At 35.0% G+C, this 10,394-nt stretch overlaps 1 protein-coding gene across 1 annotated transcript in view; it reads left to right on the forward strand.

Moving 5' to 3' along the window:
* LOC109377361 (leucine-rich repeat-containing protein 7-like) overlaps positions 1-10,394 on the forward strand; it is a gene marked incomplete at its 3' end in the record, with an annotated part of 219,158 nt that overhangs the window by 592 nt on the left and 208,172 nt on the right. The window lies entirely within an intron of this gene.

Genomic DNA, 10,394 nt, shown 5'->3' on the forward strand with positions numbered 1-10,394 from the left:
GGGGGTGGGGGGGAATAGCGGGTAGAGAAGCATCAGTAGATAGATACCGTTGAAGGGCTTGAACCTTCTCTTTCGCCCGTCTCACCTCTTTGACCACCCAGCTCTCACCCAGCCCCTCAACACCGCCAGCCCCCTATTTAAAAATGAGGCATTCCTTCCGGGAGACGTGGCGGAAAAGTTCTCTCTAGCCTCTGCACACGTGGGTTCTCCAGCGCCACAGAACCTGCTGCGATTCGCGACCGATTCTGCCACCTCCCCAGTCCAAGTGTCACGCCTCCATCCAGGCGGCTTTGAGCTGACTTCACAGACCCAGAGAGAACCACCATGAGATCGTCAGGAAAAGACATTAGAGCAGAGTCCAATCCCCGCTTCACTGATACGGGAAAGAATGTTGAAGTACAGGTGTAGGAATGATTTCATTTTTTCCTTAAAAATGAGAGTCATAGGGCTCAAGTGTATTGAGGGTGATGTTTAGCTATCTGCATTTGAACTCCTGGGGGATGTCTCAAGCCTGTGGAATGTCCTAAGTTATAATTATTCATTAATTTAATGGAGGTAGAACTTGTTCTAGACCCTGCATTTAGTTAGAGTTACCTGACTTGGAGACTTCTTGTTTCATTTTTCACTCCATGTTTTATAAGCCATCTGAATTGGCTGAAGTTTTGAGAATATGGGCTATTTCTATCCTGTGCTGCATTGCATCATACTAATTTGTTGTGTTAGGGAAGGCAGAGTCAATTTTCATGACAGATTATGAAGTGAGAGTTCTTTATACATTTTATTTTTATACTTAACTGTCCAAGAAAAGATGTATACTTACCATGGCAACCCTTACATTCCCTGTCACGTGTGCCTGCACATATGCAGCTTCAGAATTAGAAACAACTCCTTAAAGAAATAAACCTGGTCCAATTACAGTAGCCATGTTTTATTCAGAATTTTAGCACTGCTTTAGGCTGGAATTAAATTTTTTAAAATTAAAATGTCATTCCACTTTCTTTTGTAAGCTTTTAATTTTTCTGCTTCCTCTATAAAATACAGGACATAGATTCAGTGTTTCTGTATGTTTATATTTTTGTTTGCTTTGGATTTTAAAATAATTATGAAAATGTAATTAATATCACTGAATATTTATCAATTAGGAAAGTCATTAAACAGCTATATTATCCACATGGTGTTAATTCCCAGGGATATATCTTAGATCTCTTATATTTTCAGTTTATAGTACATGGTAATACTTGATATAAAAATCTAGTTTTTTTAGTCATGACTTATAATATCCACTTTTTAGAACAGTTGAAAATTTGAAGATGAGTTATATTTTAATTGATGTATCAAAATTATATTTATTTAAACTATAATTTTCTGATGACTGTGGCATCAATATAAGGATAGATCACACATTCCATGATATCATAACTTTATTCCATATCCAAATGAATAGACAACATGGAGTAACCAATTATGGATAAATTAGTATCTGAGTTATATATGGATTCTTTTTTACATTTTCTCCCTTCATATAAATTATCTCATAGCTTTTGGAAAATTCTTTATTTAAAGAATATATACTATTCATTGAGTATAACAATTATAACAACCACACCATCTAAAAACGACATTGTTTGGAGTATTATTTTTCTCCAGTAACAATGACTGTTTTGTAGAGTATCATCCACATTCTTTTTTTTGGATAAGTCTAGTCAGTCATGTAAATTTGCAAAATAACATGTGATTTTAGGTAATATAAATCAGCCTCTTTAATGCTATGAAATAGAGGTAATGTGTAATAGCTAATTTATAATTCTAGTGCATAGCAAATAATAAGACAAAATGATGCGTGGAAAATGGTTTGGACATTTTAGAAGAGTGCAACATAAACTTTTTGGTACAAATCAGTTTTCCTATAGTAACGTGTGTGTGTGTATGTGTGTGTGTGTGTGTGTGTGTGAATATGTGGTTGTGTATAATGATGATATAGTGTGTTTTTAAGGTATGCCATTTAAATAATATGTGTGTGTGTGTGTGATTATGCACAGAAATCCATGAGCTCTTTTGATCAGGAAACATCCCTTGTCATCTTGCTTTCCTTATCATAGTGCATGAACTGTAGTCATAATAACAGCTATCTGTTACTAAACCCCTACCATGAGTCAGGTGCTTTACTTCAAAGCAATTCTGTAAGAAGCATTATTCTCACCATTTGAAAGATTAGAAAACTGAGGTCAAAGACAACAAGTGACAAGCCCATGTTAGATTGCTAGAAAGTGATGAAGATTTAAACCCAGATTTGGCTCTTGTGCCTCTTTCTCCATACCATGCCCTCTACTTTGTAGGCATAAATTAGTGCTTGTTAAATGACTGACATCTGTAGATCATAGAACTATTTCCTAATGAATAAAGGAGAATTAACATTTTCAACCAGCTTTTCAAAGTGATATGCATATTTGGCGGTCATACACCATATTACTTTTGTTACCATCAATTAATGTTGGTACAGAAGATACTGGTACTTATGTTCCTGGCATAATTAATTCATGACAGAAACATTTAATAAGCTATTAGAATCTGTCATATAAAAGTACATACAGGAAGCTTTCAATAAAGCACATTTTGAGTCAACAGTTCTCATGTCTATTTTACAACTGTGGTGACATATTTGATACATAAGCCTCTCTGAAGAGTTATCATATGTTCTATTTAAATTATTAATGATGATAGAAAAATGATCATTTGTCATTCAATGACATATGGAAAATTATTAAGTAAATTTAATAACCCAAAGAATTTCCTGCATACACTCACTTTCATTACATCGTTCATTGCTTGATAAATTACTTAAAATCTCTATACAAAATATTATTTTATTTAATACACATGAAAGCAACAGTAGTTACCAGAGATAACATATTGAAATTTACATCAGCATTGACATGATCTGTCTAAATATTTTAACAATGGAATAGATGCTTACACTATTTAAAGAATTAATTTACTGGCTTCTAAAGATGTGGTTTCTTCAGTTGTTCCAGAATATTTTTGCTCTACATAAAGTTCAGTAAGGCTGAGAGCATATTTAACATCAGAAGATAGTGATACCATGTCCAGGACAGTAGCATAACAAATTTATTAATTTAAAAGCAAGAGAATTGTAGAATGTGTGTGTGTGTGTGTGTGTGTGTGTGTGTGTGTGTGGTGGTGGGGGGCTGGTGGTATATGTGATCAGATAGGATTACATTTTGTGCCATTCAAGAGGTAAAGTAGTATGAAAACAGGTGAGAAGCTATAGGTTGAAATTATAGGGCAGAGGTAGCTGACCTGAAAAGAAAAATACTGATAGTTTAAGTGATGATGATAAATCTCACTATCATTATGAGGCTTTCATAGGGAGAAAGAGAAGAAGGTGGTGCTGTGATATACAGAGCTAGCAGAGGAAAAGATGGGAAAGAAACAGTTGAAAAAGATCTGTTTGAGTCACTTCAGCAATGAAAAAATATTATAGCTATTTAAGCTATTATGATATTGAAATAGAAAAAGATACTTTTGTATAGTGAAACACATTTTATGGATGGCTGGATACATTATCAAATTATTTGGTAATAGAAGGAAAGGCAAGAAATGAACCTTATTGAAACAGTGCCTAAGTGTTATGAAGACATTTGTGAGTAATGGACACAAAGCTAGAATGTGTCAGCTGAATTTAAAAAATAATGTGACTCAAATGGTGTAACTAAAATAACATAAAAGTGCCAATAATTAGGCTTCTTGAGTAGTAACTGCTTAAATGTTCTGCATCTAGTGCATTCCCCGTTGTACTTCTTACCATGAGTAGGCATCTTACAGTCACATAGGATGGACCACATATTTTGAGCCCTGATATCACAGTGGATATTTACTCCAGTGTTATTCTGAGTCAGTGTCATTCAAGAGATGAAAAAATTTTCTTCTCTACTTCAAGTGTGATTAATTTCTATAGACAATTATAAGAGCTATTGTAATTAAATCAAATACCTATTTAAACTTTCAGTGATTGTTAAATATTAGCAATGTCCTTAGGGTAATACTCTATTGTTGAACATTGGGCACACCACACACATGCACACACAGCTGTAATTACTCTGTTTTATAACACACACACACACACACATACACACACACAGCTGTAATCTCACTATTTCAGGAGTTCATAACACTTCAGAAATGGACAGGAATTAAGAGGGTCTGATTTTACAAAAGAGGAAACTGAGCCCAGCTAAGCTGGCTTTCTTGCTCAAGGTCATAAATTGTTAGTGAGAGAAACAGAAATTGAACATTGAACCAGATCTCTTGGCTCCCAACCTGGACCAGTAAAATCACACCCTTGAAACTATTGGAGTCCTTTGCACCTGAGCAAAGGGAACTAGGAAGAAGATCCTTGATCCAATAAATCCAGTTAATGAAGCCAGCCAATAAGATGACCCCACCCAAAATACATTTCTTTCTCATTTCATTTTTTGGCCTAACTTTTGGCCTGAGTTTTAATTTGGCTTAAGTTTTTTGGATGGTTGCCTTATCTTTCCACTATGGTTTGACTGTCTAAGCAATTTAATGCTATAAATTTAACAGCTGTTACAGATTCTAGTTTTAAAAAGATACCTTTATTTAAGAAATAAATAATATTGAAGCATCCTAAATTTGGATACTATGCCCTTTTTTAATGAAAATTAAAATGTTCTTTTTAAATTATTGACCTTTTTAGTATAATGCCAACTAAATGACTAACTAGATGATGGAGAGCTGTTCAATTCATTTCAGATAAATGAATTCTCTTTTAAATTTACTAATTTCATTAAAGTTTAATGAGTTTTCAAAAAAAACCAAAAAATGATCTAAAATTGGGCTTTTCTATAAAGTATTGCCTCAAATATTAAGTAGAAACATACTAATCAAGAAAATAAAATATGATACAGTTGGAATCTGTGAAACATAGTAATTTCTGTTACTTTGTTTTTGCATTACAAAGTTACCTTTTGAAGTGTGCTTTGAAATAATAAGTTTCCTCTTACTACTAAATATCTGCTTATATACCTGTTATCACTCATTTCTCTCTGCTTTCATGAGACAAATTTGAAATAAGTGTTTCTCGTTTAATGTTTTTTCTAATGCTCCTATTCTGAGTCCACTCTATCTAGAGGCTTTGGTTATTGGGAAACTTAGGGCAGGATGTTTTTGCCCTAACTGTTAAAACATAGTAGCAATAATTATAAGGTATTTTTGAAATTACATAGTTTTCTTAAACTATGTATTTGGTTTATAAACAATGACATACAGAAATATTTACAAACAAAAGTATTGATTTAACAAGATATACCTAAACAGTGACACATACTAGCCCTCTTTAAAAAGAAAATTAAAATGTCTAGTACAGCAATGTTTAAAATTGAACAAAAAAAAAACCATGGTGACTGAATCAATCCCTTACATATCAACACATTAGCCACGCATTTCATTTGTAGAATTATTCCTATTCATGCCAGCTCTCAGTGTACTTTTCTGGGACTCGTGGGTGTGATAGAACGGAACATATTTCTGTATCTGTGAATCTAATCCCACACACCATTTTACATGACCAAGTCTCAGTGTCCTAAGACTAGATGTTAAAGATAAGGCAAAGTGTCAACTTTTACCCATGAGGGTTTGAATTACCTCCGTAATAATACCTGTTTGATTTTGAAAAATATCTAATTTATCACATATAAATGAGATTATTTAGACATATAAGGAGTTACGGGTGTTTTGTGTTTGCTTCCTTCCTTGCTTGCTTGCTTTTTGTACCTTGACATATCTAAGATTACTTCCTGCAGACAAAAATTGAGCTGCTGAGATGCAAGCACCAGCGGCCACCAAAGTGGGATCTGAACAAGGGACAAGAGGTGCAAAGGTGATGTCTTTTTATACATTGGCATAGGAAGAAAAGACGAGAACTGCAAGGCATATTGATTTTCTGTACAACAATCATAAGGAAAATAGCTTTATGAATAGTTAATAAATACATGGATTACCAGAATCACATTCTATATGGATATGGGATAAATGCTCCTTTATGAAACTGTATTGGGAAATAGGAAGACAATGGGTAAAATTGAGAATGCATTTATCTTAGGAACTAAAATATGCTGGTGAGTAAAATGTTAGAGCAAGGATGTGTATAAGCAATGTTTAACATCTGTTTTCCCTAAGTATAATTGTCTATCTGTCAAGCCCTTTGTCCCTTTATGTACCCTAGAAATATTCCCTGAGCCAAACCAAAGGCACTTGTCTACTGTAGTAGTTGGCAAAGTGTCTATCTTCTCTACCATTTATTAATTAGCATAAATTCAGCCCTGGGGACATGGTTTTATGGTGGCTGCTAAGGGTATAACACGTCAGTCTTTTTGTAACCAGGCTTAGGGATTCAGTTGCCACTCTGTTTAGCTCTGAATGTGACCAGGACAGCCCCAAACTTCAAGGGTACATTTCTTCTTTGGATGTGTAAAGTTATCCATAGCTTTTAGAATGGAATATGTTCTTAACTTCTTCCCCTTTTCCTGGTAGAATTTATTGGTATGATTATGTGTAAAAAATACACAGGAATGCAGAAAAAAGAAAGTTGACTTGGATTCTGGGAATATAGATGAATGTTTTCTTGTCTTAAGTGTTACTTAGTTTTATGTTATTGTTTAACAAAATGGGTAAAATAGTATATTTTTTATATAGATGGTAAAACATTTTATTGAGTCAAGAATTACAGTGTAATGGGCTCATGTAATAAAAAGTAATATAATAGCTTCTAGTAGTTACACTGAAAAAGAAGGCAACAAAAAACTCTGGTGCTACTTGAAGGGATTTCCACTCTCTTCTAGGATCAAGTCAAGGAAGACATTTATCCTTAAGCTGAATAAAGATCACTATTAAGTTGGTAAATTGTCTTGAGAGTGCTTAGTTAAATGAAAAATATACAGAATACAATATAGTTTAATGAAACTTTAGAGTTCCTTGATTATCCCCTTTTTAAGCAATCCTTTTTTAAATTTTATTAAATTTATTGGGGTGACATTGGTGAATAAAATTATGTAGGTTTCAAGTATACAATTCTATAATACGTTATCTGTACATTGCTTTTTTTTTTGATGATCAAACCTTTAACTTGTGTGATTTTTGTGATCACCCAAAGATCACTTTTGGTTGGTGTTTACTGGGATGCTTCAATCTGTGAATATGCCTTATTCATAGCATCATTTCATAATTGTTTAAACGGCTGTCTCCCAAACCAGCACATACATAGTGGCTCACTTGATTTTTTTTATCCTTAGCAAACTAGCTCATAGCATAATGCAGGGGGAAAAAAATGCATGTTGAGTGAATGAATGGTTTCACTTATAATTCTGAATGCCTCTAAGTGACTCTTGTAGCCATTAGTGTGGTTCCCTTCAATTTCTTCTCTTTCCTTTCCGAGAACATCACAGGATTGTGCTTCCCCATTCCTCTTTGAAGTTAGGCATGGCATGTAACTTACTTTAGCTAATGCAATAGGAGCAAAACGTGAGGCGTGTCTCTTCTGATAGAAATATTTATGACCCAGTGCATGATTTGCTTTTACCCTGATGTAGCCGTTATGGAAACATGCATCAGGATGGAGCCTCCATGAGCCTGGTCCCCGAACAACTGAAGTCATCCTTGAGCACGTGCATTCAACATGTAGCATGAGCAAAAAAGATGGTGCTGTTGTCTTAAGATGTGGGGCTGGGGAGTTGTGTGTTCTGAAGATAACCCAACCTTCCCTTCCTCTCAAATTCACTGAGCGAAATTCTAGAGCAAGTGGAATCCTGATGTCCAATTTATGGCATCACTGTTATACATGAACATATCTCTAATTTATATTTTAATATAAAGATGTATTTTTTGATGGTTTAAAATTATAATAATTAACCAAGCTACATTTAAAAGATACAAAGATTGATTCACTTGAGAAAACTGTGCAGGTTTCAAGCACTTTGACTTTCTTGATTTGTCATTTTGTGTGCACGTGTATTTTGATACACTGGAAGTCACGGAACTCTGATACTATTCTTATATGATGCAGTAATGGCTCCCCTGATTTGTAAACAAATCAAAGAAACCAGAGTGATACATAATTCTCATTTTATAGCTCGTTGGGTCGATATGACAAAAAAAATTAGCATATCTATGGGAACCTACAACATTTTCTCAGTTTAATAAATTTTACTCAAGTTCATGCATTTATTCATGCATTCATTCTGAATAGTTATTGTGCTATGATTCTGTGCCAGACCTTGTGCTTGGCAAGGCTGATTACTAATGTGACCCCTGTTTTTCAGGGTGCTTATAGTCTAATGGGATAGGCGGACGTCAAACAAATAATCACTCTAGGGATATATAATTTCAAGTTATGACAAGAACTAAGAAGGAAATGACTAAGGTACTGAGAGTGAACATAATAGTATCTGGATGCAGAAGTAGCATCTCTGACTAGCTGACATTTAATTATGCATAAGACCTCTAAGATGATAGGGGTTAGCCAGGCAAAGAGAGGAGCAGGAGAATTCCAGCTGGGTGAGTGGCATATGCACAGACTCTAAGTCAGGAGAAGATGTTACAGTGGGAGCCAGAGTCATTGAAAAAAAGCCAGTGTGGTTGGATAGTACAGAGCAAGGGGTGATTGGTGTAATATGAGGTAGGGATAGTCACATCACCAGGATTTATTGACCAGCTTAAGAATTTAAGATTCTTATTCCATAACCTATGTGAAGTCATTAAGCATTTTTAAACAAACAAAAAAAAGACCAGTGGGATTTATAAACTAGGAGATGTTTATAGTAGTCTGGGCAAGAGATTATATCTGGTGCTAGGATTTTGCTAGTGCAAATGGAAAGAGGTGATAGAACTGAGATATGCTTTGTAGAACCTATTGTCTTCATTGTTGAATTAATAGTGGAAGAGGGCTAATGAGAAAAAGTGTGGTATGAAGAATTATTCCAAGATTTCTGACAGGAACAACTGGATATTTGGAGGTACAATTTATTGTCTGGAGTATCCTGGAGGGGGAGCTAATGTATTCAAGTATAACCAGAACATTGATATTAAATATGAAAGAAACTGAATAACTGGCTCACATATTGATAAGGCATAAATCAGAGCATCAATTAAACACCACTCTATAAAATTACTGGAAATATAGTGAATACTTTTGTGGGGGAAATAATTATATCCTCTTTTTAAGAAAAAAAGTTTTTGATAAATGATAATTGGGTATGCATTAGAATGACTCACTCTGTCACTATCTTGGTTTTCTTTTAAGTATTCTTTGGCATGAAGTGAAAACAGGAATGTGTATCTATTACTCCTGAATACTAAATTCTTCCAGTGTTTTCCATTATGCTTTAAAGTTTGGAAAGAGCAGCTTACTCCTGGTCCTTTTATAATATATTTGGTTTACTGCGATGAGCAGAGGGATGTTAACCATTAGTAAAGTTTGTTTTAAAGAGCCAGCCTCAAGTGCTTTGTAGCTTCTTGTAGTCCTGTAGCTATCCAGGTCTCCATACTGTCACCTTCTCTGGGCAAGGCCACACACATTTGCAATCATTCCCTGCATTGTCCCTTTCCTAGAGCCTGTCACATTTATAATATCCTGGTGCTAAGTTCTGTCAGTTAAGACACACTGCAAATTGCTGCACAGAGAGTGCATATAAGTAAAGTGATAATTCTTTATTCATGTACACATCATGGATACATTATTTTGGAATGCGTTCAGCTGTCAGTTACCAACAATTAGTGGTTTAACTGAGTACGATAGTTGTTTTACCCAGTTATCATTCATAGTGGTAATTAACAATGCCAAAACATCCCAGCAGCTTACAACCACAAACTTTGTTTCTCACAGATGTGTAATGCAGCGAGAGCTCTGCGTGGCTCTATTCACCCAGTCTTCTCGCTCCAGCATCCAGGCTGAAGGAGTAACCCTTCTCTGGGAGATGCTGTTCTCCTGGTAGAGGGCAGGAATAAGAGGCCAAACTGATTCAAGTTCAATCAAAGCTTCTGCATACTTTAGGTCCATACACATTCCATGGGCCAAAGTAAGGCACATAACATTGTGTGGAATGACAAGGAAATAAACAGGTAAACATCCACACTGGTGTCAAGGCTCAGCGATGCCATTAGAGACTCTGGCTGTATAAGTCATTGTCTACGTTTTGGGTAGTAATCTTAGCATTTATACTCTGAGTTTTCTTACTTTAACATAACTGCCTTCAAGTGGGCTGGCACCAAAAATAATAGCAGCAGTGGATATCAATTCTGAGTTTTCTAGGTCTCTTCTCTCTCTCTCTCTCTCTCTCTCTCTCTCTCTCTCTCTCTCT

Source organism: Hipposideros armiger, unplaced genomic scaffold, assembly GCF_001890085.2.
Source record: "Hipposideros armiger isolate ML-2016 unplaced genomic scaffold, ASM189008v1 scaffold_1375, whole genome shotgun sequence".
Classification (NCBI taxonomy): domain Eukaryota; kingdom Metazoa; phylum Chordata; class Mammalia; order Chiroptera; family Hipposideridae; genus Hipposideros; species Hipposideros armiger.